The sequence below is a fragment of the Callithrix jacchus genome, chromosome 9 (genome assembly GCF_049354715.1).
Source record: "Callithrix jacchus isolate 240 chromosome 9, calJac240_pri, whole genome shotgun sequence".
In the NCBI taxonomy this organism is placed as follows: Eukaryota; Metazoa; Chordata; class Mammalia; order Primates; family Cebidae; genus Callithrix; species Callithrix jacchus.
In genome coordinates, this window is record NC_133510.1 from 17,406,005 (window position 1) to 17,431,371 (window position 25,367).

General features: G+C 46.2%; 1 long non-coding RNA gene across 1 annotated transcript; it reads right to left on the reverse strand.

Annotated features, from left to right (window-relative positions):
- Positions 1-1,875: 1,875 nt before the first annotated feature.
- On the reverse strand, positions 1,876-24,687 carry LOC118144409 (uncharacterized). The gene is made up of 3 exons (XR_004729234.3): positions 24,354-24,687; positions 23,961-24,011; positions 1,876-4,226 (listed from the first exon to the last, which is right to left on the reverse strand). It is a non-coding gene; the product is annotated as an uncharacterized LOC118144409 (long non-coding RNA).
- Positions 24,688-25,367: the final 680 nt, after the last annotated feature.

Consider the following 25,367-nt stretch of genomic DNA (forward strand, 5'->3'; position numbering starts at 1 on the left):
GGTCTCGATCTCTTGACCTTGTGATCCGCCCGCCTCATCCTCCCAAAGTGCTGGGATTACAGGTGTGAGCCACTGCGCCCGGCCATGCAGGTCATTTCTAGTTTAATGTCAGGGTCATTGTTTTGATCCATCTTCCCAGAAAGTCTCATCATTCCTTGCTGAGAAGTTCTGGAGTAAAAGGTCTTCTGGTCACGTCAGTTCCCTGAGTCTGAACAGATCTTGTTCTAAGATCCAATATCTGTCCCTGCCCTCCATCCTGCACTCTGCTGTCCTGAGGGCATTCAGAGCTCTTTTGTGTGCAGCTGACCCTCAAGAGTCAGTCCCCAAGAAAGGCTGTGGTAGGTATCAGGCAGATAAACCTCCAATGGTTCAGTAACACTATTTAAAAAAACATTTTTTTTAATATAGGGTCTTGCTCTGTCACCTAGGCTGGAGTATAGTGCTACAATCTCAGCTCACTGCCACCTCCACTTCCCAGGCTCAAGTGATCCTCCCACCTCAGCCTCCTGAGTAGCTGGGACTACAGGCAGGCATAAACACACTTAGCTAATTTTTTAGTAGAGACAGGGTCCTACTATACTACCCAGGGTGGTGCCAAACTCCTGGACTCAAGCAATTCTCCCTCCTTGGCCTCCCAAAGTACTGGGATTACAGGCGTGAGCCACTGCACCCAGCCCCATAACACTATTTTCAATAGTATTAGAAGGTAGCTAAGACTGAGAAGAAGAAATCAAAAATATTTTACTAATATAAGTTCAAGAGTACTTATTCTAAACAAACCGAGTTTTTATCCATAGAAGGCTGGTTAAGTAAACCACAATATTATCATGTGATGGAATATTAACAGCTATAAAAAGAATGAGGAACTTAAAAAATATACTGATATGGAAGGCTGGGTATGGTGGCTCATGCCTATAATCCCAGAGCTTTGGAAGGTCGAAGAAGGCAGATCACAAGGTCAGGAGTTTGAGACCAGCCTGGCCAATATGGTGAAACCTGGTTTCTATTAAAAAATACAAAAAGGGCAACAAAAGGGAAACTCTGTCTCAAAAAATAAATAAATACAAAAATTAGCCGAGCATGGTGGTGCATGCCTGTAATCCCAGCTACTCCAGAGGCTGAGGCAGGAGAATCACTAAAACCGGGGTGGCAGAGGTTGCAGTGAGCCAAGAGCACACCCCTGCACTCCGGCCTGGATGACAGAGCAAGACTCCATCTCAAAAAAGTAGATAGATAGTTAGAAATGGACAATTATCCAATGGATACTGCTCTGTGGTGGGGGAAAGGCTCAAAATGGTGTATATAGCATGCTTCCTTTTTGCCTAAAGGGGAAGAACAACAATAATGTCTATTTATGTGTGTTCATATTTGCATAAAGAAATACTGAAAGAGGCTGGGTGCGGTGGCTCACACCTGTAATCCCAGCACTTTGAGAGGCCGAAGCGGGTGGATCACGAGGTCAGGAGTTCAAGACTAGTCTGGCCAAGATGGTGAAACACTGTCTCTACTAAAAATACAAAAATTCACCGGGCACAGTAGCAAGCGCCTGTAATCCCAGCTATTCGGGAGGCTGAGACAGAAGAATCGTTCGAACCCTGGTGGACAGAGGTTGCAGTGAGCCAAGATCATGTGCCACTGCACTCCAATCTGGGCAACAGAATGAGATGCCGTCTCAAAAAAGAAAAAAAAAGAAATATCAAGAGAATACATAGAGCATTTTAACAACGATAATCTGTGGCAGAAGGGAGAGGGAAAAGGGTAGAGATGGCTGACATGGAAGATTGACATTAACTTTAAACTTCTTTATTGTTTAGATTTTTGAACCATGTGAATTGCATTACCTAGTCCAAAACAATGTTGGGAGTGGAGAAAGAATTCGTTCTTTGCCTAATTTGATTAAAGAATAGCACAAGAAGAAAACCCAGGATCAGAAGGTTTGAATGGAATCATGCCTGTTTAAATTGCCTGAAATAACCCCAGTATGAACAAACTTGAAAATAATATGAAGGGGGCTAGGCAAAGGGGGATGCTTCATCATGGTTTCCAAGAATCCAAAGGATGTGTGCCCGAGGCGAGAGCTGGAAGAAACAGGCTTCTCCAGCCTGAAGGATTACAGTAGTCTTGAAGACTTGTGAGAATGGGTTTCCCATCTGGCCTTGGAATCTCACACTCTGATTTATGTGAATTTTGACTGACCTTCTGGACCCACGATTCCATGAAAGTTATTCCAGTGCAGATGTTCCTTGACAGTGAGAAAGAGGTCTCTAGCTGTGTTGCTGAGCATCCCAATCAAGGGCATAGGGCAGTGGGTCAGAAGCTGTGCTCTGTGGTTCAGGGGGCCTGTGACTTGGGTATTAACCCTGGACATGGGAAATCAATTGTACTCATTAAATTAGCGTTCCTGTCCACTTTGTAGGCAGATAACTTCTTGAGACCAGGGACACACACATCTTACTCATTTCAGTTAGTACTTGTTGGATGGATAAATAAATGTCTAAAACCTATGAAATGCACTTGATTTGCAAATTGTTTAAAAAAGTATTTGCAGTAAGTATTCAAATTTTTTTTTTTTATCTGAAGCAATGAAGTCTCCATCCAGGCATTTCTAACACTGGAAAGGATGATATTGTTGCCAGTAGAGGGCAGTGATGCCTTTATCAATTAATAAAAGAGAGCGTGAGAATGTGTGTGTGTGTGTGTGTGTCTGTGTGTCTGTGTATGTGTTTGATTAAAACAAAAGGTTAATGTATTATCAATTAATAAAAGAGCACGTGCACACACTGACACACCCACACCCTTCTCTATTCTTTCTCTCCAAAATTAGTTTCTTCCTATTGTTTCATCAGAATAGAAGGACCTGTACATATACTTCAGTGATGGAAAGTTGAGGTCATAATCATTGACCACAAAGTCCCTTGGCCAACTTGGCAAACCCACTGTGTGCTGAAATGAGCTTGAATTCTACATCAATAGCTTCTCAATAACATTCAGAAACTGTGGGGACTGTTTTCAGGGAAAAGAAGATACCAACCTCCTTCCTTCTTCCCTCTCAGGGCCTCTAACCCACCCCTCTGTCTTCCTGCACAGGGTCCACATCTAATTATGGGAATCAGGGGTAGCCTCTGCAAGACCTGAGTCCTTTCCGAGTGGCAAAAGCAGGCAGGGACAAGCACGGGACCATGACTGCAGGCTGCTCAAATATTTCAGGGTACGGAGAAGCAGCTGTCAAGTCAGTGTGGCTCAGTGAGTGAGAAACAAGTCAGCCTGAAAATTACCTGTGCCGATTCTTGACATGCAGGATTTCTCATCCCCCTGCAGTCCCCTTGTACCCAACTTACCCCATTCAAACCAGCACCAGATGTTGTTGCCCTGAATTCCTTTCATCGAAAACACTGGGAAATAAGACTTTCTGCTCCAGAGTAGTAAACAGATGCTCCACAGACCTTGGGGAAGTCCTTCACCCTTCTGGGTGAAGACCTTGGGGGAGTTCTTCTGGACTTCTGTTATTTCATCAGATGCACAGGAGAATTAAATTCACTAATTCAGCACTTCCAAACCAGATGCTGTGTGAGCAGAGCCCACATGGACTGCTGAGTGCCCATGCTGAGTGCCTCCGTGTGCTTGAAGGGCACATGTCAACAGATTGAGGAGCCACATGGTGTCCAGCAGAATGCAACTGGTGGTCCCCTATGACAAAATGAGTTCCAGAAAGTCAGGTGTATGCAAAGTCAGATTGGGCCTGAGGGGGCAGAGTGTAGAATGGAATGTAAAGAGGGCACAAAGGGGGGCGGAAGGAAAGGGAGGATCCCTGCAGTATTCAAACACTGATCATTCACTACATTAGTGTAACTCCTTGCAAAGTGCTTCCATGCCCAGCGCCTCACTAAAATCTCAGGCTGGATGGTGATGTAGGCCAGGGCATGGTCCTCCCCACTGTGAAGAGAAACTGTTGCAAACACAGGTTAGGTGACCTCACCACATTTATACAACTCGCTTATGTCAGAGTCAGTTCTCCCGGGTCCATCCTTTCTATTTCTAATGCATGAGTATAGGATGCTTTTGGAAATTAACAAGATTTCAATGTTTCACATAGCGATGACAGAAAGTTCAGTTTGGAGGATCTGGGAAAGGCTTCCAGAGTGGGAGGTCCTCACAGACACCAAATCGCTGCCAAGCACTGCAGGTGGGAAGGTGCTCACTAGCTGTGAGTCTGTGCTGTTACAGAGCTGAAAGGAAGAGCAGAAAAAGGAGAAGACATCAGTCTTGCTTTTCAGAGGTACAGGTCAGGGGCTGTTTGGTGTTTAGGGTTCATTTTACTCCAACACAGCAAATAACTACAGCCCTACATATGTTGAGCCTGAAAGAAATCATGCAAAGACGTAGAGGGTACAAAACAAGTGTCATCTACTGCCCTCCTCCGCCCCAGTAATGAAGATACCTCTCCTCTCCCTGGTGTTAGATGGGTCTTATTGGGAGCCTATAGGATTATTGCTGAGAGCACTGGATAATTGGTGACCGAGAAGAGGTGGAAAGGTGGTAGCCTGCAGCAGGAAGCCACTATAAATGTAGGTGCAGTCGATGCCACTGTCCGTGGCTGGTACAAATCTCTGACCTGAAGATATTTTAGAGACATTGTGAGACACAGTTGACTGGGTATATCACTCCTCCCAGGCAAGAAATTACTGAAAATAGTAATTATTATTTTATTGTCAATACCTTGCTGTATTACATTTCTTAAAGTTTTCACACACATCTTTCCTTGCTTGATCCCCAACCATCTAGAATACATACAGAGCAGGATTTATTACTGTTCTTTTACAGACAAGGAAACAGACCTAGGAAAATGAAGTGGTTTGGCCGAAGTTCTATCGCTGGTACATCATCCGGTGAGGGTGAGTCCCAGCGAGGGTGAGTAGTGTTGGGTAAAGGAAGGACCCAGCTGCCACCATGGGCCTCCAGCCCCTTTGGAGAGCCTCATGGAATCCTGCTCCTAGGGAAAGGCAGAGCAGAGCTGTCTGTGTGCAGGCTGAGGCGCCTGGCAGAGCTCCCCATGATTTCAGGAATGTTGCTTGGCCTCTCTCCAACGGAGCATGAGGAAAAGGGAAGGGTTGGGTGTGGGGGCTGGAAAGGGGTGCAGAAAGGAATGAAAGAAAAATCAACAAACTGAGTGATCTCAGAGTCCCGTCCTGACTGTGCTTTCAGTTGTAGCTTAGGGCAAGTCCCTTCTCCCTGAGCCTCAGGTTCACCTTGTGTTGAATAAGGTGCTAAAGCAAAGGATTCTAAGGTCCCTCCTAGCTCTCAAATGTTAGGATGATGGCAGGCACATGTGTATATATAGTGTTGCAACCAGCTTCTGAATTGTAACATTAATTAATTCATTGAGTCATTAATAGCCATTGAACACCTATTACGTGCAAAGCAATGCTAGTGCTTGACAATTAAAGGTGAGCACAGGCTAGATGCATATTTGACTGTCAATAAAAAGCAAAATATTAATGTTGGTATATCAAGCTGTATGTACCAAGAAGAGGGTGGTAATTTAGAATAGGTTGTCAATGATTTGCGCTTGCAGGAAACGCTGAATCTCTGCATTAATCCCAGAGTAAGCTAACAGGGCATTTCCTGTTGTACATTAGGTGAACCGAGCTATCTAGAAACACGTGAAAACATAGTGAAACCAAATGCACAGGTTCAAGGAATGATTTCACCTGTGAAATTCTCCTGCAAAGGCTGAATTTGCCCTTAAGATACAGATCGTCCTAAGAGATATCATGTCATCTGAGCATTCTCCTGCATTAATGTAGCGGAGTGACTGGAAAAGAGAAGGGGTTAATACATGGTGGTTTCCCGAGAAAGATGATTTTATAAGGCCTGGCAGGGTAAACATTTCTGCCCACTTCTGCCTGGTGCCACCATGGAATGAGACACTTCCTCCTACTTTGCAATTGCATCTGCCCTCCTGATCACACCCCGCAGCCTGGGTTAACGAGAGGAGCCAGGAAGGAGAGCCAGCTCACCTAAGACACAGAGAGGAGAAGCCAATGGTCCCAGCCCACACAGGAAATCAGAGGCAGGGGCCACAACCAGCCCTGGAATTCATGAGCTCTAGGCTTCGCTTCCAGACCGATGTTTGTGTTTCCTCCAATGTTTGTTTAATGCTAGAAACATTTCAGAAGAAACCAGAGAGCTGGCTTCTCTGAAGCTCACCTGTTGCTTTGGAATGCATTTATTTGTACCTGGGGCCCCCTCTCAGCAGACTGTTCCCTTCCTACAGCCAGAAGGCTGATGTGCTCACGTCACTGTCTCCACAGCAACTGACTGTGATATTACAAACAGCAGATTGTGCCTGGAGGTAGATAGCAAATGGCCTGAGCAGGTAAAGTGGGCCGAACAAACTTCCTGTTTCCAGGCAAAGGTCTCAAAGGACAGTGAAATGTTCCCTCACCCTCCCACCCCAGACATGCTCTTCTCTATCGCAGCAAATATCCCACAAATTACGGTCTTGTGGTTTGTTTTGTTTTGTTTTTGTTTTTGCCTTTCATTATTCTTGCAAAGGGAAGCAAAAATATTTCTGCTTTCCTTACTGATTACCCCCACCCCCTATCTCTGCCTCTAATTTACTCATAAATTAAAACCAAAGAAAACTCCTGCTCCTCCTGGCATGGTTACGACCTTGGTATTTAAATGTGCATTGTGGTCACGGAGGTAGCGAACCATCGCGGGTCTACGCTGGGTTGTCCTCAAAGGAAAGGAAGAGAAAAACTGGAATAATGGAAAACCACGCCTCCACTGGTCAACACATCTATTTACCATGAAGCCAGCGGGACACGGCCCTCCTTATAGTTTGACTCCAATATCCCTGAGAGCTTGAGTGCCAGTTTCTGATGCTCACCAGCCTACTGCACTGCCACTCACTCTCACTTGCTTTCGATGTTTTCCATGTCACTAAGCTTAGAGCGACCTCTTGCACCATGACATTCTTCTGGCCTCAGGAAATAGAATCATGGAGCTCAGAGGAAGTGGATACACCAGAAGCTGTATGCCAGTCCAAGCTCTCCCCTTGTCTGCTTGACACCACCTACCTACGACTTGTAAGTCCTCTGCCAGGGTGTGGCCACAGCTGGCTGAACATTCTCAGTTGAGCTTTTGAGCCTTCAACTCCAAGGCACTCAAGGAACTGACCTAAGCAGTTGCAGTACCAACTCAAATCCTTTAGATTTAAATGATTAAAACATCCCTCTGTCGAGGCTTAACTTGCTCAGCAAAGAAAAAAGAAAAAAAACAGCCGTCAAACCACCTGGATTTCCTACAGAATGCACTCTTGCCTACAGCCAACACCTCTACTATCCATATTCCTGGGAGGGGGTGGTTAGTCTTCACGCTGCAAGGACAGGGGCACCTTACCATTTCTGTTCCCAACAGTCCTGCACGTCTGACTCTCTCCCATCCTGCAAGACCGCAGAGGCCACCCGCTGCACAAAACATGCCTGGTAGGGACCTCTTCTCCCTCTGTAGACCCATAACTTATCCAAACTTCATGTTAACAGCTAAGCATCATCTTACCTTCCTACTAGACCTAATGTGCTACTTAAAAACAGAGTCTATGTCTGATCATCTTTCAATCCTCCTTTTCCTTGAACATAATGGCTGGTTAATAAATTAGGATAAATGAATATTTGTCAATAATGCAATGGGCTGTGGGTGACTTTATTACTTGGAGTATTTCCACCCACCCTCTCCTTTCACTTCTTAAAGAGCTCTTATGCCTGCCTTCAACATCAGAAGAAGCCATTTCATACCCAGCTGTGCTGTAAGCCTCCTCTCCCCACCATAGCCTAGACAGACTTTCAATTATTGCTTAATAACTTTGGCGAGGCATGGGGGTTAATGCTACCCAAGCAGTTCCTTATGGGCAGTGACTTCCCCAAACAAGTATTTATTCCATTTTTCAGTCAATAAAAACAGAGAACTTTTATTTTCTTCTTCATTTTAAAGTTGAGGTCTCGCTCTGCTGCCCAGGCTAGAGTGCAGTGGCATGATCATTGCTCACCGCTGCCTTGAACTGGTGGGCTCAAGTGATCTTCCCACCTCAGCCTCCCCAGTAGTTGGAACTGCAGGTGCATACCACGAGGCCTGGCTAATAGAGATCCCTATTTGAGATCTTAGGATTCCAGAAACTATCTCTGAACTTTAGACAAGAGATCTTCTCTGCCGAGATTACTTGATCCCTTCTTCCACACAAATCAAAGATCCCCCTAATCTAGCCTATTTCTCAAACTATTCCTTCTAAACACATCACCAACTGTCTACTTGTAAGAATTAGTTTTAGCTTTGGCTACAAGTGACAGAAACTGAAAATTCATTGTCTTAAATAATATGGAAATGTATTTCTTCATCTCCTAGAAAAATTATTCTAAATAAGATAGCATGGGGGCACCAGGGGAGCTCCCAAAGGTCATCAGGGCCCCAGATCCTTCTATCTGGCCTGCTATTCTCAGCACTTGTCCCTGACCTCATGGGTCAAGACAGCTTCTTGAGCTCCACCTTTCATGCTAGCAGCCCACCAGCAGAAACAGGGAACTACTTCTAGTAGTTTCTGTCACTTGCAGTCAAAACCACCTGTGGTCCCAGCTACTCAGGAGGCTGAGGTGAGAAGATCCCTTGAGCCCAGGAGGTCGAGGTTGCAGCGAGCTGAGATGGCACCACTGCACTCCAGCCTGAGCGAAACAGTGAGACCCCATCTCTTAAATACATAAATACATAAACATAAATCTCAGGGGAACAATAAGATCTATTCCCTATTTCACTTTCATATGTAGATGATACAAGACAGAAAACTACTTCCAGTAGTTCTTGTTTCTGCTGGTGGGCTGCTAGAAAGGTGGAGCTCAAGAAGCCATCTTGACCCAGGTAGGTTCTCCAGGACCTACCTCTTCCCTTTAAAGATGCTTCCTAGAGCACAATCACAACACTTCCCCTAAATTCCACTGGCCACATGGAGGCTAACAAATGTCACCTTTATTCTGTTTAGGATGTAAATACTGAAATTTAGGATTCTGTTTGTAAGGAAGAGAGTGATAACAGATATTAGGGACAACTGGCAGATCTGCCCTGACTTTTTGCCCTGAATAATTAATTTTCCATCTCTGAGGGATGAGTTTCCTCGTTCCTCAATGGTCAGGGTAGGCAGAATCTCTCTGTCTACCTTTGCTCCTCATAGATGAAGAGCTTAGGTCTGGGGGACTTGAAAACATGGCAGGGTCAGATGACTTTCCCACCACACACAGCAAATAAAGCCCAGACAGGAGCAACACACAGCAGGCCCGACTCTCTATTGAGGAGTCTCAGCTCAGTCTGAGTCAGGAGCAGAGGCCTTCCTTCTCACTATGCTGATGAATGCCAGGACAGGGAGAGGCGTGGGAGTCCTGGGCAAAAGCAACCTCAGGAAGCTGTAGATAAGAAATCTGTGCCCAGTGGCACTGGGCTCCAGTGTGCTCATTCCAGGTGCAGCACAAGGACCTGCAGCAGTCCTCCATGGTGCCATCTTGCCTTTCAGGGCACCACCGTCCTCTCAGGCCAAGAACAGCACCTCCTGGACTAGCCAACCACCCCCACGCAGCATGACAGGCTCCTGGCAGGTCGCTTGGGGCCATGAGAGGCAAACCACGTGACTGCATCCATTCTTGGGGGACCTGGGTTTCCAGGAGAGCGAAACCCTGTCTGGGCTGGTAGCTGCGTGCAGGCTGTTATCGTCTTGAATCTGGCCTGGCCCCTCCAGCTCTGACGCTGCCTATCTGGGTAGGGCCTGCCCTCCCACTGTTTTCTCCTCCACAGGGCCTCGGGAAAGGTATTTGGGCTGGCAGTTGGCCTGCCTCCTCTCCTGGGGTGCCGGGGCCTCTGAACATCCCACAGACTGTGTGGTGATGCTTCCAGTTTTGAAACATCTTATACACATAGGGTGCAGTTCCTTGGGGAGGCCAGGATATGCCAGCTGCAGGACTACCTTGGGCTGGAAGGCAGCGCGCCTGAGTTCTTTTTAGAGTTGGTTGATGGCCCCATAAGCCAAGGGGGACACTATCCTGCCTAAGGTGCTTTTCTGGGGAATAAGGTGGTACCTACTCACTGGAGTATATGGAAGCTCTCCAGGTATCTGCCCTTCAAATGAATTTTCCCTTCCACGAGCAAGGTGACCACCTCCTGTCTTCAGACAAGTAAATTATTCTTATTGCCCTTTCACAGTGAGGCTGCTAAGGTCCAACTATGAGCACGGGGTACAATTTCCCATTCTGTCCATATATTCTCACACAGCTCATACAACCTCCCTAAAGGGGACAGTGGGACCACTGCCAAGGCCGGCACTAGTGCTGGATCTGCAATGTCGAATTCTCATTTTTTTTCTGAAAAGTCCAGTCAGAGGTTTTAAGGAGAGTTAAGCTTCCTCATTGTCAAGCAGGGTCACCGATCCCCTCCTCCTCCTCCTTCTCCTCCTTTTCTTCTTCTTCTTCCTGAAAATGTTTTCCTTTAAAAATGAAATCTTTTCCCATAGGCCTAAGGTTATCTATCCTTTCCCCTTGTCCTGCTCCCCACTCTTCTCCCCAAAAGAAACACCATTGCTAGTTTGAGGTGTGTCTTCCTGGTTCCCATCCACACAGCCACCCATGGGTAAAGGGTCCTCTTTTCCCTACAAAGCAACCGGTCTAGAGAGAGAAATGTCTTTGAGGACACACTATTTGCCCCAGATATAGACAGTTTTTTCCCTCCTCCTTTCTCTCCTCAAAGAATCCTCTAAGGATGGGTTCATTGCAATCCTTACTCTACTCTAACTGCATTCTCTCTTTCACCATCCTCTGTGCTCCCCAAACAAGGGGTCCCGGGAGAGGCAGCCTTAGTGAGGAGAAGAAGCGAGCAGCAGTCCAGTGGCTGGGAAGGAAGCCTTTTCCGGGAAGTGGCAGAGAACCACAGAGGACTGAGCTCCTGCAAAATAATCTCCAGGGACCAGGCATCATGGGAATGCTCCCAGCCGGCTTTAGAGACATTATCCCAGGCTGGAGAGGGACTAAATGGTTCTTCCTTCCAGACAGGCAACATCAGACGTGGAAAAGTAAATTTGCTTGAGGATATTCTCCCTTCCATACTCGTTAGGATCTTGCCAGGCTCTGCAGAGAAACTGCCTGCTATGGAAGCCTCTCTTTTGGTTTTAGGAAAATAAGGTAAAAGAGATCACTAATGGTTAACATTAGGATGCCTGGGTTCTGCTCTTCTCGTACAGTTAGACCTTAATTAGGAAGTTTCCATCTTGTATCATCTCCACATGAAAGTGAAATGGGGAATAGACCTTATTCTTCCCCTGAGATTTATATTTATGTGCTTATTTCTTTAAGAGATAGGGTCTCATTGTTTCACTCAGGCTGGAGTGCAGTGGTGCGATCTCAGCTCACTGCAACCTTGACCTCCTGGGCTCAAGGGATCTTCTCACCTCAGCCTCCTGAGTAGCTGGGACCACAGGTGGTGCCACCACGTCTGACTAAGTTTTGCATTTTTTGTAGAGATGGGGTTTCACCATATTGCCTAGGCTGGTCTTGAACTCCTGAGCTCAGGCAGTCCACCTGCCTGGGCTCCCAAATTGTGGGGATTACAGGCGTGAGCCACCGTGCCCAGCCAAGATTAAAAGATTCACATTCTAGAAGGAAAGAGCCAGAAATCAAAGTATCAACGCACACTGGAAAGAGCCTCACCTTCAAATCCTGACTCTTCTACTTACTAACTGAGGTCCAGGGACAGATTTGTTCACATCTCCTCTCTCATCTCAGTTCTTCTCCTCTCTACTTTAAACTAATTAAACTGCTCTTGCAAAGTTGTTCTGAGGAATAAGTGAAATAACACTTACAAAAGGAGAAATTTGGTACCTGGCACATCATGAGCATTTAGTGAATAGTGGTTTCATAACCCGTTTTTGTTTTCTTTCCTTTTTTTTTCTTTTTGAGATGGAGTTTTGCTCTGCTGCCCAGGCGGGAGTGCAGTGGCTCGATCTCGGCTCACTACAACCTCAGCTTCCTGGGCTCAAGGGATTATCCTACCTCAGTTTCCTGAGTAGCTGAGACTACAGGCTACTCAGTGCACTACCACACCTGAATAATTTTTCATGTTTTCTGTAGAGGCGGGGTTTTGCCATGTTGGCTAGGTTGGTCTTGAACTCCTGACCTCAGGTGATTCGCCTACCTCGGGCTACCAAAGTCCTGTTATTACAGGCGTGAGTCCCACGCCCGGCCACTGGTTCTGTTTTCTGTGATAGAGGCATTGTCTTCCTCCAATTAGTATAATCCAGTGCACGTCACGCATTTTTTTAAATGGAATTACTTCTCCACTTCTGAGTCTATGAACTGTCAAAACCCCAATCTCAGTGACAGGTTGGAAGATTCTAAAAAATGCTTATAACAATGGTTCATTGAGAAAGCACTGAAAATGAAATGGACAGCAGAGGCAATTTTCCAGATAATCTCCACCCCAAATCGAGTGATGCCTGGTCTGACTGACTGGGACAGTTGTCTCAGTTCTCTGCTCCATCTTGCCTTCAGTAGCCTAGTCATTTCACAAATATTTTGTTTGATTTAAAAAAAAATGATGTCGATTCATTATTTATTTAGACTATATCAGGTAACGCAAAGATTCTCTCTTTGAAGAACAGAAAATGATTGTATCTGTCACTCAAATGCTCCTTTGTAACAGAAGTCCCAAACAACAGTCATCATATCGTCACTAGCAGTTGTTTTAGGAAAAGCCACAAATATAGCCCTGTCTATTGCCTTGCTTGTTTTTACTGTGTTTCTAAAAAAGGGCTCAAGGGCATATATGGGTACCACCAATTTGCAAGGAGAAAAGTGAAGCTCAGAGACGTTACTAGAGTGGTCCAAGAACACACAGCAAAGCTATGTTCAGATGTGAACCATGATTCACATCTCCAGATCCCCCAAGACCCACTCTCAGGTGTGTTTAAAGAAGTTTAGAGTCCTCTCCTCTTCCTTCAGAATAGGCCCAGCCTCAGGAGAGCCAGCTCATGCCCTGACCCTGGTATAGTTCAGGAATGCTGGAGGACCGAACTTCCTCCCTCCCTACCCGCTTCAGCCAAAAGAATTCCTCCCACTTAGATGCCTGAAGTGATTCATTCCTTGGAGGGTTCCCAATCACAGGTCCAAAGATGATCTGGCGCTGGTTGCATCAAGCCCACTGAGTCAGCCTTGGGTAGAAACCAGGGATTCATATTTACTAACAGCTGCCCAGGTGACACACAGCTGGCTTTTAGAACCATGGTTTTAAAATGGAGTCTTGCCTTCCCAGCTGTCCTCATTTGAAAAGGCAGGATGCCTAGGAGGAATAAGCCATGAACTGGACAGAATCTAAATGCAAAATTTCCCTAGTCTTGGCAGATGGCTCTCAGTAAAAGTGCTCCCTGATCAAATCTGTTCAGCCATGCTAATTACACTTTTTGCCTTCTTGCGGTTCCACCATTCATATCAGCATAGTAAAAGCTCTTATAATTCTTAATAAAACTCGATTAGCAGAGCATTTTCAAAACATATTTGGTATAGAAACTTCCCCCACTTTCCTTCCCTAACATCTGTTAATATTCCACAGGACACATTTTGAGGCATGCTGACGTCGTGTAAACCGCTTTAGCAGCTTTTCCTCTGGGTAACCTGAAAAAGTAAGAGGACACAGGAGCTGGAAGAGTGAAAAGGTTAAACAATATTACAAGAAAAAGCATTCTGTTTTTTTGTTTTGTTTTGTTGAGATGGAGTCTTTGTTGCCCAGGCCGGAGCACAGTGGCACAATCTCGGCTCACTGCAACATCTGCCTCCTGGATTCAAGGGATTCTCCTGCCTCAGCCTCTCAGGTAGCTGGGATTACAGGTGCATGCCACCAAGCCTGTCTAATTTTTTGTATTCCCAGTAGAGACAGGGTTTTTACCATGTTGACCAGGCTGATCTTGAAGTCCTAACCTCAGGTGATCCACCTGCCTCAGCCTCCCAAAGTGTTGGGATTACAGGTGTGAACCGCTGCACCCAGCCAAAAGCATTCTGTTTTAGTTGCTCTTGGGACCAGCTCAATTTTAAGGTTTTATGCAACACTGTGTAGAAAAATCCCACTGACGTGAATGCAAGCTTTATATATTTTCCTAATAAAGTGAGTCTTTATATATCAAAATTATTTCTCTATCAGAAAAGTAATATGAACTTTTAAGTGGTTTTATTGTTTACAAGGTCTTCAATATGTTGATATAATTCTTGTAGGTATTAAAATAAGTATTGTCTAGTAATAATGAATCAACATTATGTTTTTTAAAAAGTTAAAGTATTTGTGAAACAACTGGTAACTAATTTCCATTTTATGACAAGAATACCAACATTTAATAAGCCTAAACAACTCATCTGAGAACTGAAAGGGGCTCAAAACCAAGCTAGTCCAGTGGTTCCTAAGCCTAACTCTAAATCAGAAAATTCAGTGCCCTTGTTAACATCATGGTTCCTAGAAATTCTGCTTCTGGAGGTCTTGGAAAGGCAGAGGAATCTACCCATTTTGTTTTTCTTATTTGAGACAGGGCCTCACTCTGTTGTCCAGGCTGGAGTGTGGTAATGCCATTGTGGCTCACTGCAGCCTCAACCTCTCAGGCTCAGGAGGTCCTCCTGCCTACCCAGCCTCCCATGGGACTACAGGCATGTGCCACCACGACTGACTAATTTTGTATTTTTGGTAAAGATGGGGTTTCATCATGTTTCCCATGCTGATCTTGAACTCCTGAGCTCAGGCAATCCACCTGCCTTGGCCTCCCAAAGTGCTGGAATTACAGGCATGAGCCACTGTGTCTGGCCAGAATCTATCCTTTTAATTAATCAGGTGACTCTGTTACTGCCTGTCAGTGGACCTACCCGTGGATCGAATCCTCTCTTTTTCCATTGAGAAATCTAAGACCTAAAAAGTTAAGCTGAAGGACCTGAAATCACAGAGCCAGGACTCAAACATAGGTCTTTCTCATTCTAAGTGTACTGCTATAGCCCCTGAATCTTTAATGCCTCACACTGGAGCTAGGAAGTCATGATGGCTCACACAGGTCCATGGGAAATACTCAATTAGCACATCCTGAGGTAACATATAAAGGCGCTTGAAGAGTCAGCTAATCTATACAAGCTGTAGGAGCCATATCTGTCCAATATTCCTACGACAACATCGGGAGGTGGATCAAATCAGCTTCCTAAATGAACAAAGTAAAATTCTCACTTTTTTTTTTTGAGATGGAGTTTCGCTCTTGTTACCCAGGCTGGAGTGCAATGGCACGATCTCAGCTCACCGCAACCTCTGCCTCCTGAGTTCAGACAATTCTCCTGCCTCAGCCTCCTGAGTAGCTGGGATTACAGGCATGAGCCACCATGCCTAGCTAATATTTTGTGTTTTTAGTAGAGACGGGGTTTCACCATGTTGACCAGGATGGTCTCGATCTCTTGACCTTGTGATCCACCCGTCTCGGCCTCCCAAAGTGCTGGGATTACAGGCTTGAGCCACTGCGCCCGGCAATTCTCACATTTGACATGTAATTATTTTTCTTCTAAAACTGATTTGGTCTGTGAAAATCTGTCTCCGTAAACCTTTCAGAAATCCCTCCTAGAATCCTCCAGCCCAATTCCTAACTCCTTCTGATCTCCCCCCTCTTCAGCAGCTGTCTATCCAGTTATCCCTGATGTGTTTTTGCTAACAGGTTGATGATAAATGTTTCTGAGACCTGTTCATAAGGTCAGAGGCCATAAGGATTTGTGGAGTGTCTAGCCTTCACTACAAGTAAAATTATGCCTTTTTATTACTCTGGATTGGCCCCCACTGGGTCTATACAATGTTAATAAACATTGTCAGCCAGGTGCGGTGGCTCACTCCTATAATCCCAGCACTTTGGGAGACCAAGGCAGGTGAATCACTTGAGGTCAGGAGTTCGAGACCAGTCTGGCCAAAATGGTAAAACCCCATCTCTACTAAAAACACAAAATTAAGCTGGGTGTGGTGGCGGGCATCTGCAATCTAGCTACTCAGGAGGCTGAGGCGAGAGAATCACTTGAACATGGGAGGCACAGGTTGCAGTGAGCCAAGATCACACCACGGCACTCCAGCCTGGGCAACAGAGAGAGACTCCGATTCGAGACAACAACAACAAAAACTAACATTTTTAACAAACCTTGTCAGCTGTAGAAAACGAAACTCTGGCTGAGAGACAGGAACTCTAGATCAGGTCCTTGCTCTACAACTAACTCACCAGCTACCTTCAGGAAAGTCATTTCAACACTTTGTGCTTCCACGTCCTCATCAATAATTGAGTGAATAGGGATGGAACAGTATTTCCGAAGACATGTTCCAAAGAAAGGTTCCTAAGGAGACTGATGGTTGTGGTAAGAAAAGAGCACTCTGTACAGGACATCTCAGGGTCTTTAATGTGCGTTCCGAATCTCTACTAGGTGCTTGGCTTACACAGAACCCTTTTTTGGGAGGTATTTCATTAGGTTAATGTTCTACAAAACTCACTTGGCCAGAGGCTGGCAAGAATGAGCTCTGGAGTCACTCACAGGATAAAGAGATGTGAATAGCAGAGTAAGCATGGGACAGAGCTGGGAGACTTGGGTTCAAAACTCTTCCACTTACACATTGTCTGATGGAAGTAGGCACATCAACCTACCTGTCTGAGCCTCCGTTTCCTCATTGTACCTCATAGGATTGTGGTGAGGGTAATGCACAAATGCCCAGTGTATGCTTTGACTAAAATAACTGCTTAACGTCTATCAGAACTTGGCTATCCTGCTATCTGGCATTCAATTTTATCAACAGCTTTATCAACAGCTCCATTGGATTTGCTTTTGAAACAGTTCTATGCATCCACCCTATATTAATATATAAATTTTAAAAAGAGTTCTGCAAACAGCCCCGACCACTCACTCAACCTGCCCAGGACTTTGAGCTCCCTTTCCTTCAGCCATTCTCTAGCAGGAAGGTACTTTTTTTTTTTTTCTGTTTTTTGAGACGGAGTTTCTCTCTTGTTACCCAGACCGTAGTGCAATGGCACAATCTCGGCTCACCGCAACCTCTGCCTTCTGGGTTCAAGCAATTCTTCTGCCTCAGCCTCCTGAGTAGCTGGGACTACAGGCATGCACCACCATGCCTAGCTAATTTTTATATTTTTAGTAGAGACAGGGTTTCACCTTGTTGACCAGGATGGTCTCGATCTCTTGACCTCGTGATCCACCCGCCTCGGCCTCCCAAAGTGCTGGGATTATAGGCGTGAGCCACTGCGCCCAGCCCAGCAGGAAGATATTATAACCAGACTTGGTTGATGTTTAACATAGCCAGGTATGTGACTGAACTTCAGGCTTGAGAGTTTGTGCACCGCGGCCCCAGAGCTGTCCCAACAGAGGTGGGTACCGTGGGAAGTTTGCTGGGAACACTCCCATGAGCTGATGAGTGGTTTTAGGCAGTCAGGGGAACAAACTGTTTCCAACACACAGCAGAGCCCCCTCAAGCCTCAGGAATGTTATAACCTTTCCTCAGCGGGAGTCAGGTGTTTGTCTAGCTTGACCCAGGTCCAGGCATACTTGGACTGAATATAGCCGGTCTTTTACCCCAGCTGAGCCTATACGTTTTGACCCAGTCAGGGCCGGGAGTCACAGAAGATACAGGCCAGAGGTTATTGATGGTGGTAGAAGGTAGACTTCTTGGGCAATTTGCATTCAATGAAGAGCCAGAAAAAGTGACTTGATTAATAGGCATATCAGTGTGGGTCGTGGGGAGCCAATACCCCAGCACTTTGGATAGAAAGTCTATGGTTCTGAACTCAAGGATTTTGATACTTTCTTCTTGAAACAGTGAGCAATGCCAGGCACTATTCTAAGAGCCTCACAGGTGTTCAGTCCTTAAATCCTCACTATTCTGTGAGGTAGTTTCCATTATTATCCTCCTTGGTATATGCACAGAGAGGTTGAGTAACTTGCTTAAATTTCCATATCGATTTAGTGGTAACTTTGCGGAATTCAGGTTCTAGAACCTGTGATCCTATCCACCTCACTAGATTGCTTCTTTATTTTTTTTTTTTTTTGAGACGGAGTTTCGCTCTTGTTACCCAGGCTGGAGTGCAATGGCACGATCTCGGCTCACCGCAACCTCTGCCTCCTGGGTTCAGGCAATTCTCCTGCCTCAGCCTCCTGAGCAACTGGGATTACAGGCACGCGCCACCATGCCAGCTAATTTTTTGTATTTTAGTAGAGACGGGGTTTCACCATGTTGACCAGGTTGGTCTCGATCTCTCGACCTCGTGATCCACCCGCCTCGGCCTCCGAAAGTGCTGGGATTACAGGCTTGAGCCACCGCGCCCGGCCGATTGCTTCTTTAAAGAAGGGCCTCACTCTTCAAAGCCCCTAATCGAGCTGTGAAAAGCAGTTTCATTTGAGCTAGTATTTCGTAGAGCAAGGCAGCATGACCTTGCAAACAACATAGGCCAAGAAACCAGAAATTGGGACACAAGCATGGCCACCCACCTGAAGTCCACTCAGATCAATGTTCCTCTGCTTGTTTCACTTCCCAGACTTCCCTCCCCTAAGGGCACAGCACTCTCACCAAACCTGAGATTTCACACACAAGTGGCCTGCTTAGCAGGTACCATCAACACCAAAACACGTATTTGAAGAGCTATAACCTCAGTTCCATCCTCCTGGTGTTCTCCCTTCCTAACCTTAGAAGGTACAAAGGGAAGGGCCAGGAGCAATGGTTCATGCTGGTAATCTCAACACTTTGGGAGGCCAAGATGGGCAGATAAGGTTGAATCCAGGAGCTCAAGACCAGCCTGGGCAATATGGTGAAACCCCATCTCTACAAAAAATACAGAAATTAGCTGGGAGTGGTGGCACACACCTGTAGTCCCAGCTACTTGGCAGGAAAATGAGGTGGGAGGATCACTTGAGCCTAGGAGGTAGAGGCTGCAGGGTGAGCCAAGACTGTGCCACTGCACTCCAGCCTGGGTGAAAAAGCAAAACCCTGTCCTCTCCACCCAAAAAAAAAGAAGGTCCAAAGGGGAGGGATACAACTTGGAGAGGTGAGAGGCCAGTTCATGTGACATGACCATTTATTGTTTCATTGAGTCAACAATTGTAAGTGCCTCCTGCAGGACTGGCACTGCCGGGCACTCCAGGAACCAAGGTAAATCAGATCAAGATAGTTTCTTTAGCAGCTCCCAGAGCAGTAATTGAGAAAAGACCTATGCAATCATGGGAATACAAAAGACAGGATATTAAGCTCTCCACAAGGCACGAGAAAGCTCTGTAGGACCTGGGAGAGGAGTAGCTGGCTGGAGGAATCACAGAAGGCTTCCTGGGGGAAGTGGCTTTGAGCTTCTCCCATCAACATGCAGCTACTCCAAGCTCCAGAGCCAATCACTGAACACTCCTGGAACTCTCTGCAGGGTCCATCTCAAAGTTCTGACTCCCAGCAGAGAAACAACATTCATAGGCTGAGCTGGTCCGGGGCCCTGCCAGCCACGTTCTCCCTCCACTTATTCCAAGGAAACTGTCAGATTTTCCTGAATGCATTTTTGCTTTAAAGTGGCAAGGGCTGGGGAATTGGGAGTGTGGTGGGGATAGCTTCGCAAGTGAATCCACTAATATTTTGCCTGCTTCTTCTCTGTGTTGCCAGGACCAGCCCCTATGAGAAAGCCTAACTACAGTAAAGGATTCCTGGAGACAGGACAAGAATGAAGTCAATGAAGCATAGCAGGAGTGAAGATAAAGGCGCTTTCTTGGGCCTCACTGCCCTGGGGTGACTTGTCCAGTTAATTTTTTTCCCTCCTCCTCTCCCTTTATCCCCCCTCACTCCACTGGCTCTAAAGGCCCTGGGAAGATGTGTGATCATATTTATATGAGATTGTCTTAGGAGGTTGCCAGAAGGCCTATGTCTCTAGCTGTATTTGCCTTTTCGTGCTCCTGTAAGAAGACACAGAGATAGAGGATTATGTTGCCCTATGACCCAGATGGAGAGGTAGGGGGCGGAGGCAGAGAAGGTGACAGGCATAGCAAAGACCACACAGCAAGCTGCTACCCACATCCCTAAGAAGTATCCGAACCCCCAGAAGTTCAAATAAACATTATTCCCATTGCTGATGGTTAATTTTTCCCATTCATCCATTTCTCTATTCCATAGAAATTTATTGAACATCTGTTACAGATGGCACAAAATAAAATCTGGGTGTGATGGCTCATGCTTATAATCCCAGCACCTTGGGAAGCCAAGGTGGAAGAATACCTTGAACCCAGGAGTTTGAGACCAGCCTGGGCAAACTAGGCAAGACCCCGTCTCTACAAAATAAAAAAAATAAGTTTTGTCAATGGCCATAGCTTATCCTCAAATATTAATCTCCCTAAAAACTGTAACACAAAAAGTGAAAGTCTTGATACATCTTTAGGACTAATTCCATTTGTTTCAGGGGATGATTTGCATGTGCCTGGTTCAACTCCTTACAACACTGTGAAATTCCATAATCATTGAATTGATTTATTCTCAGAGAGCAGATGTCCACATATATTTGCTGCCATTAGCAATGCATTTATTCATTTATTCATTCATTCATTTGGAAAACATTGTCTAAATACTTCATGCTACTGAATTTATTCTGGTGGGGAGAGCAGAGTTAGTGATGGGGTGGTGGACACACAGGTGGCCCCAGTACAGAGAATTAACGCCCCTTCATTGTCTAGCACTTGATCTCTGCATCTTGTTGGAGTTCCCCTCAAGCTCTATGAGGTAGTGCTATGGGCATTTTTGTATGAACGGGAAACTGTGGAGACTCAGAGAGTTTAGGTAACTGTACCAGGGCCCCACAGCTGCAAGCAAAGAGCAGACATACCCTGATACATTCCCACACAAAGCAGACATGTGAACAGTATGCTGAGGGAGGAGGAGGAGGAATCTATAACTCTGTGTGGAGAATCTGCTGGACGCCTCTCTAAGAGCACAGACCCCTGCCTATGGGCCACAGGCAACCATTCAAGGCCTTTATAGAGTTAGGAATGAAGTTATGTGACCCAAGACAAGAAGATCAGGATATTGTAACCGTTCACAATGGTGTGCTCCTGACCTTTCAAAGCCTTCTTCAGCATCCCTGGAGGGGGATTTGCATGAACTCCCAGGGTTGGGGAGAGAAAGGGGACAACTAGAGACAGTACAGTTTCGTGGGTGAAATAGAAGCAGTCATCGCATGCACCACTGCTGCTTCTTTGTAACCAAGGCAGAATGGAAGAGGAAGGCCTTTGGAATAACTTTCATAAATAAGCCAACCAGGCCATTTAGGTGAAGGGGTGTGTGTGGGGGGTGGGGGGGTACACAATCTGACTCCAGTGGGTGTCAGCAGCAGAGGTGACAGACAGAAAACGGCCCCCTGGCCTTGGCCTCAGGCTTTGGGATGAATGAGGCCTCTCCCAGCAACCTGAAGGCCACCCCAGGGCATGTCCCAAGACCATGTACAGACAAGGCTTCTGATTACTCATTAGCCAGCCTGGGGACTGGCCTCCATGTCGCTGTCCTTGGCCATAAACAGATGAAAGCACAAAGCCGCCAGCTTGGGGAAGGCGGGCCTGATAGCTTAGTAGCTATCTCAGCCCCTGGAATTATCAAAGCCTGAGGCAGCCCAGACAGAGGAGGGAGACTGGGCTTTCAAACACTTCTGTGCCCTTCAAAACTCCTCCTCCCCTCCTACCCCTCACCCAAACAAACAGAAGGGGAAAAAAAAAATCCCGTTATACTAGACAGGATTTTAACAGATGACTTCCAGGGCAAAGATTGCCTGAACCAGCTTCATCAAGGACATGCGAAGATTTGCTGACGAGAGGGAAGGAATCTTTCTGAAACTCCTGGAATTGACTGTTCTACCCTTGCTTTAAGGCTGAGAAAAAGGCATCTTGGATGCGGATTCAAGGTGGAGCCAAGGCACCTGAAGGCATCAGTCCTGCTCAATCTCTGCCTTCTCACCTCTCCTCTTTAGAGGGCTGTGGGTAGTCACCCACGTGGGCATGCCTACCGTTTCTTCTCCAAGCCTCTCCCACGCCGCCCTCTCTGACTGAGAATTGAAGTCTAGAAAGCAACAAGTCCTTCTCTCCACCTTGTCAGAGAAAACCTAGTTATTCACTCTAAGTCTCTACTCCACTACCCTGAACCTGGCCCTGGGACCAATCCCACAACCAGGCTGCTCTCTTGACCCTGGGTCTTTGTCCACTGTCCATAAATGGAAGTGGTAGGTTGATATTATGCAGAAGGAAACTGAAACGGAGTCAGAAAGGCCTGGTATTCAAAGCCTCCAGAGCTCCATCTTGACTAATACCTAACAGTAACAAAATACCACACGTCAAAATGGCCAGGGCAGCAGCCCAGTCAGCAACAGGAAATCATTCATTCCGTTTCCTCAGCCTTCAGAACACATTTAGGATGACCACAATGTGGCAGTTGTCAAGTGAGTGATTAGGCTAGATCCAAAGACCTGGTCCCTGATCTCAAGAAGTTCCTGAACTTGGGGAGGAATAATGTAAATAAACAATAATTATAGTAACAGGAGCTACTATTTATTGAACACTGAGATGTGTTGTTTCACACAGCAGTTATGCAGGATGGCACTATCATCCCCCCCCTTTTTTTTTAAGACCCAGGCTGGAGTGCAATGGCGCGATCTCGGCTCACCGCAACCTCCGCCTCCTGGGTTCAGGCAATCCTCCTGCCTCAGCCTCCCAAGTAACTGGGACTACAGGCGTGCGCCACCATGCCCAGCTAATTTTTGTATTTTTAGTAGAGACGGGGTTTCACCATGTTGACCAGGATGGTCTGGATCTCTTGACCTCGTTATCCACCCGCCTCGGCCTCCCAAAGTGCTGGGATTACAGGCGTGAGCCACCGGTGGCGCCCGGCCCATCCCCCTTTTACAAAATAGACCACTGAAGCTCAAAGAGTACAACAGCAGGTGATAGTCTGAGAGTCATGCCCAACCTGGTAGGTGTGACTCAGGTAGGGAGACGTGTTAAAAAGTTATTCAATGACACTTGCTCAAGCATGGTAAAACGAACTTGATTCAGGACCACTGAGACAGGTGTGGGGACCACAGCAATGAAATTCTGCAGTGAGCATGAAGCAGGGAGAGGTTGGGCTTAACTCTGAATGCCGCACGGGCAAGCAGAAATTCATAGCCAAGGAGCAGGGTAGGGGGTAGTGATGGAAACTTAGTAAGAGGAAACATAAGGGGATTCTGGCTGAACAACTCAGCAGGATTCATGCTAGAGAAGGCCCAGGGTGATCAGATGTCACCTGGGGCATGGCGGAGGATGAGGAACCTAATCAGATACTGAATGGTGGGCTGGCGGGGAGGTTCTTGCTAAATTGACTTAGTAAGGCGCTTGCTAAAATTAGATTTTATAAGAAATTGCATAGATGGGTCTCGGAGAAGGTTTAGAACCTGCTTCAAGTTTGGTCAAGCAAGGAATCCATCAGGAGAATAAGAATTTAACACTGTCAGCCACTTGGGAATTTTTCTTCTCACTTGGTGTCCCAAGTTACTTCTCCCCTTACCTGTCCTGCTGTCTTTTCTGCCTTCTTTGTTTCTTATGTTCCCCCTTTTCCCCTTGAGTCTACATTGGATCCCCACTTTGTTTTTCTTCTGCTATACACATTTAATCCATTCCTAGGGCTTCCATCATTATCTTTTACTTGCAATTTCCAAGCATGCACCTGCCGCTCCCACCTCACTCCATGCTCCGGAACCCCATTCCCATCTCCAGTCATGTCAGATACCGAAACCACCTTGCCATTCTCAGGCTACTTTGTTCAGCATCTCTTTGCCCCTTGCTTGGACCATTTGAATGGCTTCAATCTCCTGTCATTTTATTTTCTTCCAATCCAGGTCACCTTACCTGTGTCGTCTTGATTTCTCTTCCTAAATATCCTTTTTCTTACATCACAACCTTATGCAAAAAAAAAAAAAAAATCTTCAGTGGTCCCCTGATGCCTATAGCGTTTTTCCCAGACACAGACAGAGCTCTCTGCATTCTGGTGCCAATCTACACTCTCCTCTTCTCAGCCCTTACACCCCAGCGCCACTCACTATTTCCCCAGTGCATTTCAGTGCTTTCGTCCCCCATGCCCTTCATAGATTCCTGCCCTGCCCCTTCAGGATACAGTTAAAACAGGTGTCTGTCTTTTACGGATCCAGTCTTGATTCCCGTGGCCAGATGTGGGCCCTTTCTACCGGAATTGCCATAGCACTTTGTTATTTCATGTCCTTGAGTATTAGAGTTTGGTCTCACCTTGCAGTGTGGTGCCAGGTCAGGAGCTTGAGTAGTGAAGTCAGAATGGCTTTAAATTCTGGCTCAGCAACTTTCTAACAGTGTGACCATAGGCTCTTTAATTTGAGGCTTTTTCTGCCATCTGTAAAATGGGCAAAAGGATATAAGCTTGCTGGGAAAGTTTGAAGTAATACATGTAAAAACACCCTACGCAAGCAAGTGATAGTAGGCAGTGATTTTTAATACTACGATGCAATTATTTATTCCTCACTGGCACATAAATTCCTTGAGATCTGAGCTGACCAGCTTCTAGTAATTTTTGCCTCGACCCCAGTCAACCGCCCAGCACCAGAGACACAGAAATCTTTCAAGCAGTGTTAGTTGAATGCTGACTGAGAAGGAGGAATTGTGATTTTCTCGTGTCTTTTGTCAATTTTGTCGCCGTTTTGTCAGTGTCACCCACTGCCTCCCTGGAGTCAGAGCCTCCACAATGTCTACCCCAGCCCTTTCCAGCTGCCTGCCTCTGATTCTGCACACCACAGTGCTTCAGTATCTACCCCCAGGCCATACATATAAGATGTTATTTAGGGAGTTGCATGAAAGAACTCAGTTGTAGGTGCAAATGAATGCTGAGAGCTTCTCAATGGAATAGGAATCGTAAATCACTCTGAAGTTAGGATGAAACCCTAGGAAGTCCTGCCATGCAAACCGCAATACCCTAAACCTCTGTCAAAGTGGCCCTGAAACCCCTGGAGACCTGGCAGGATATTCCTTTCTGTTGCTTGGCACTTAGCTGTTCTGAGTCTGGCAGAACACCAGCAACCCAGAGGCATATGAAAACTTAAAGCCCCAACACCATGCCCTAGATGAGACTGCAGTCTGGCCACTTGTCACTTTCTCCCTCCATCCCATAAAGCAGAGTGAAATCCTATACATGGGAAAAGGTAAGGGGACTTGGCTCTCCAGGGTGGCCTCTTTACCCCATCGTCTTGCTTACTTCTGGTGGCTTATCCTAGAATCAAGGCCTGAGATTAT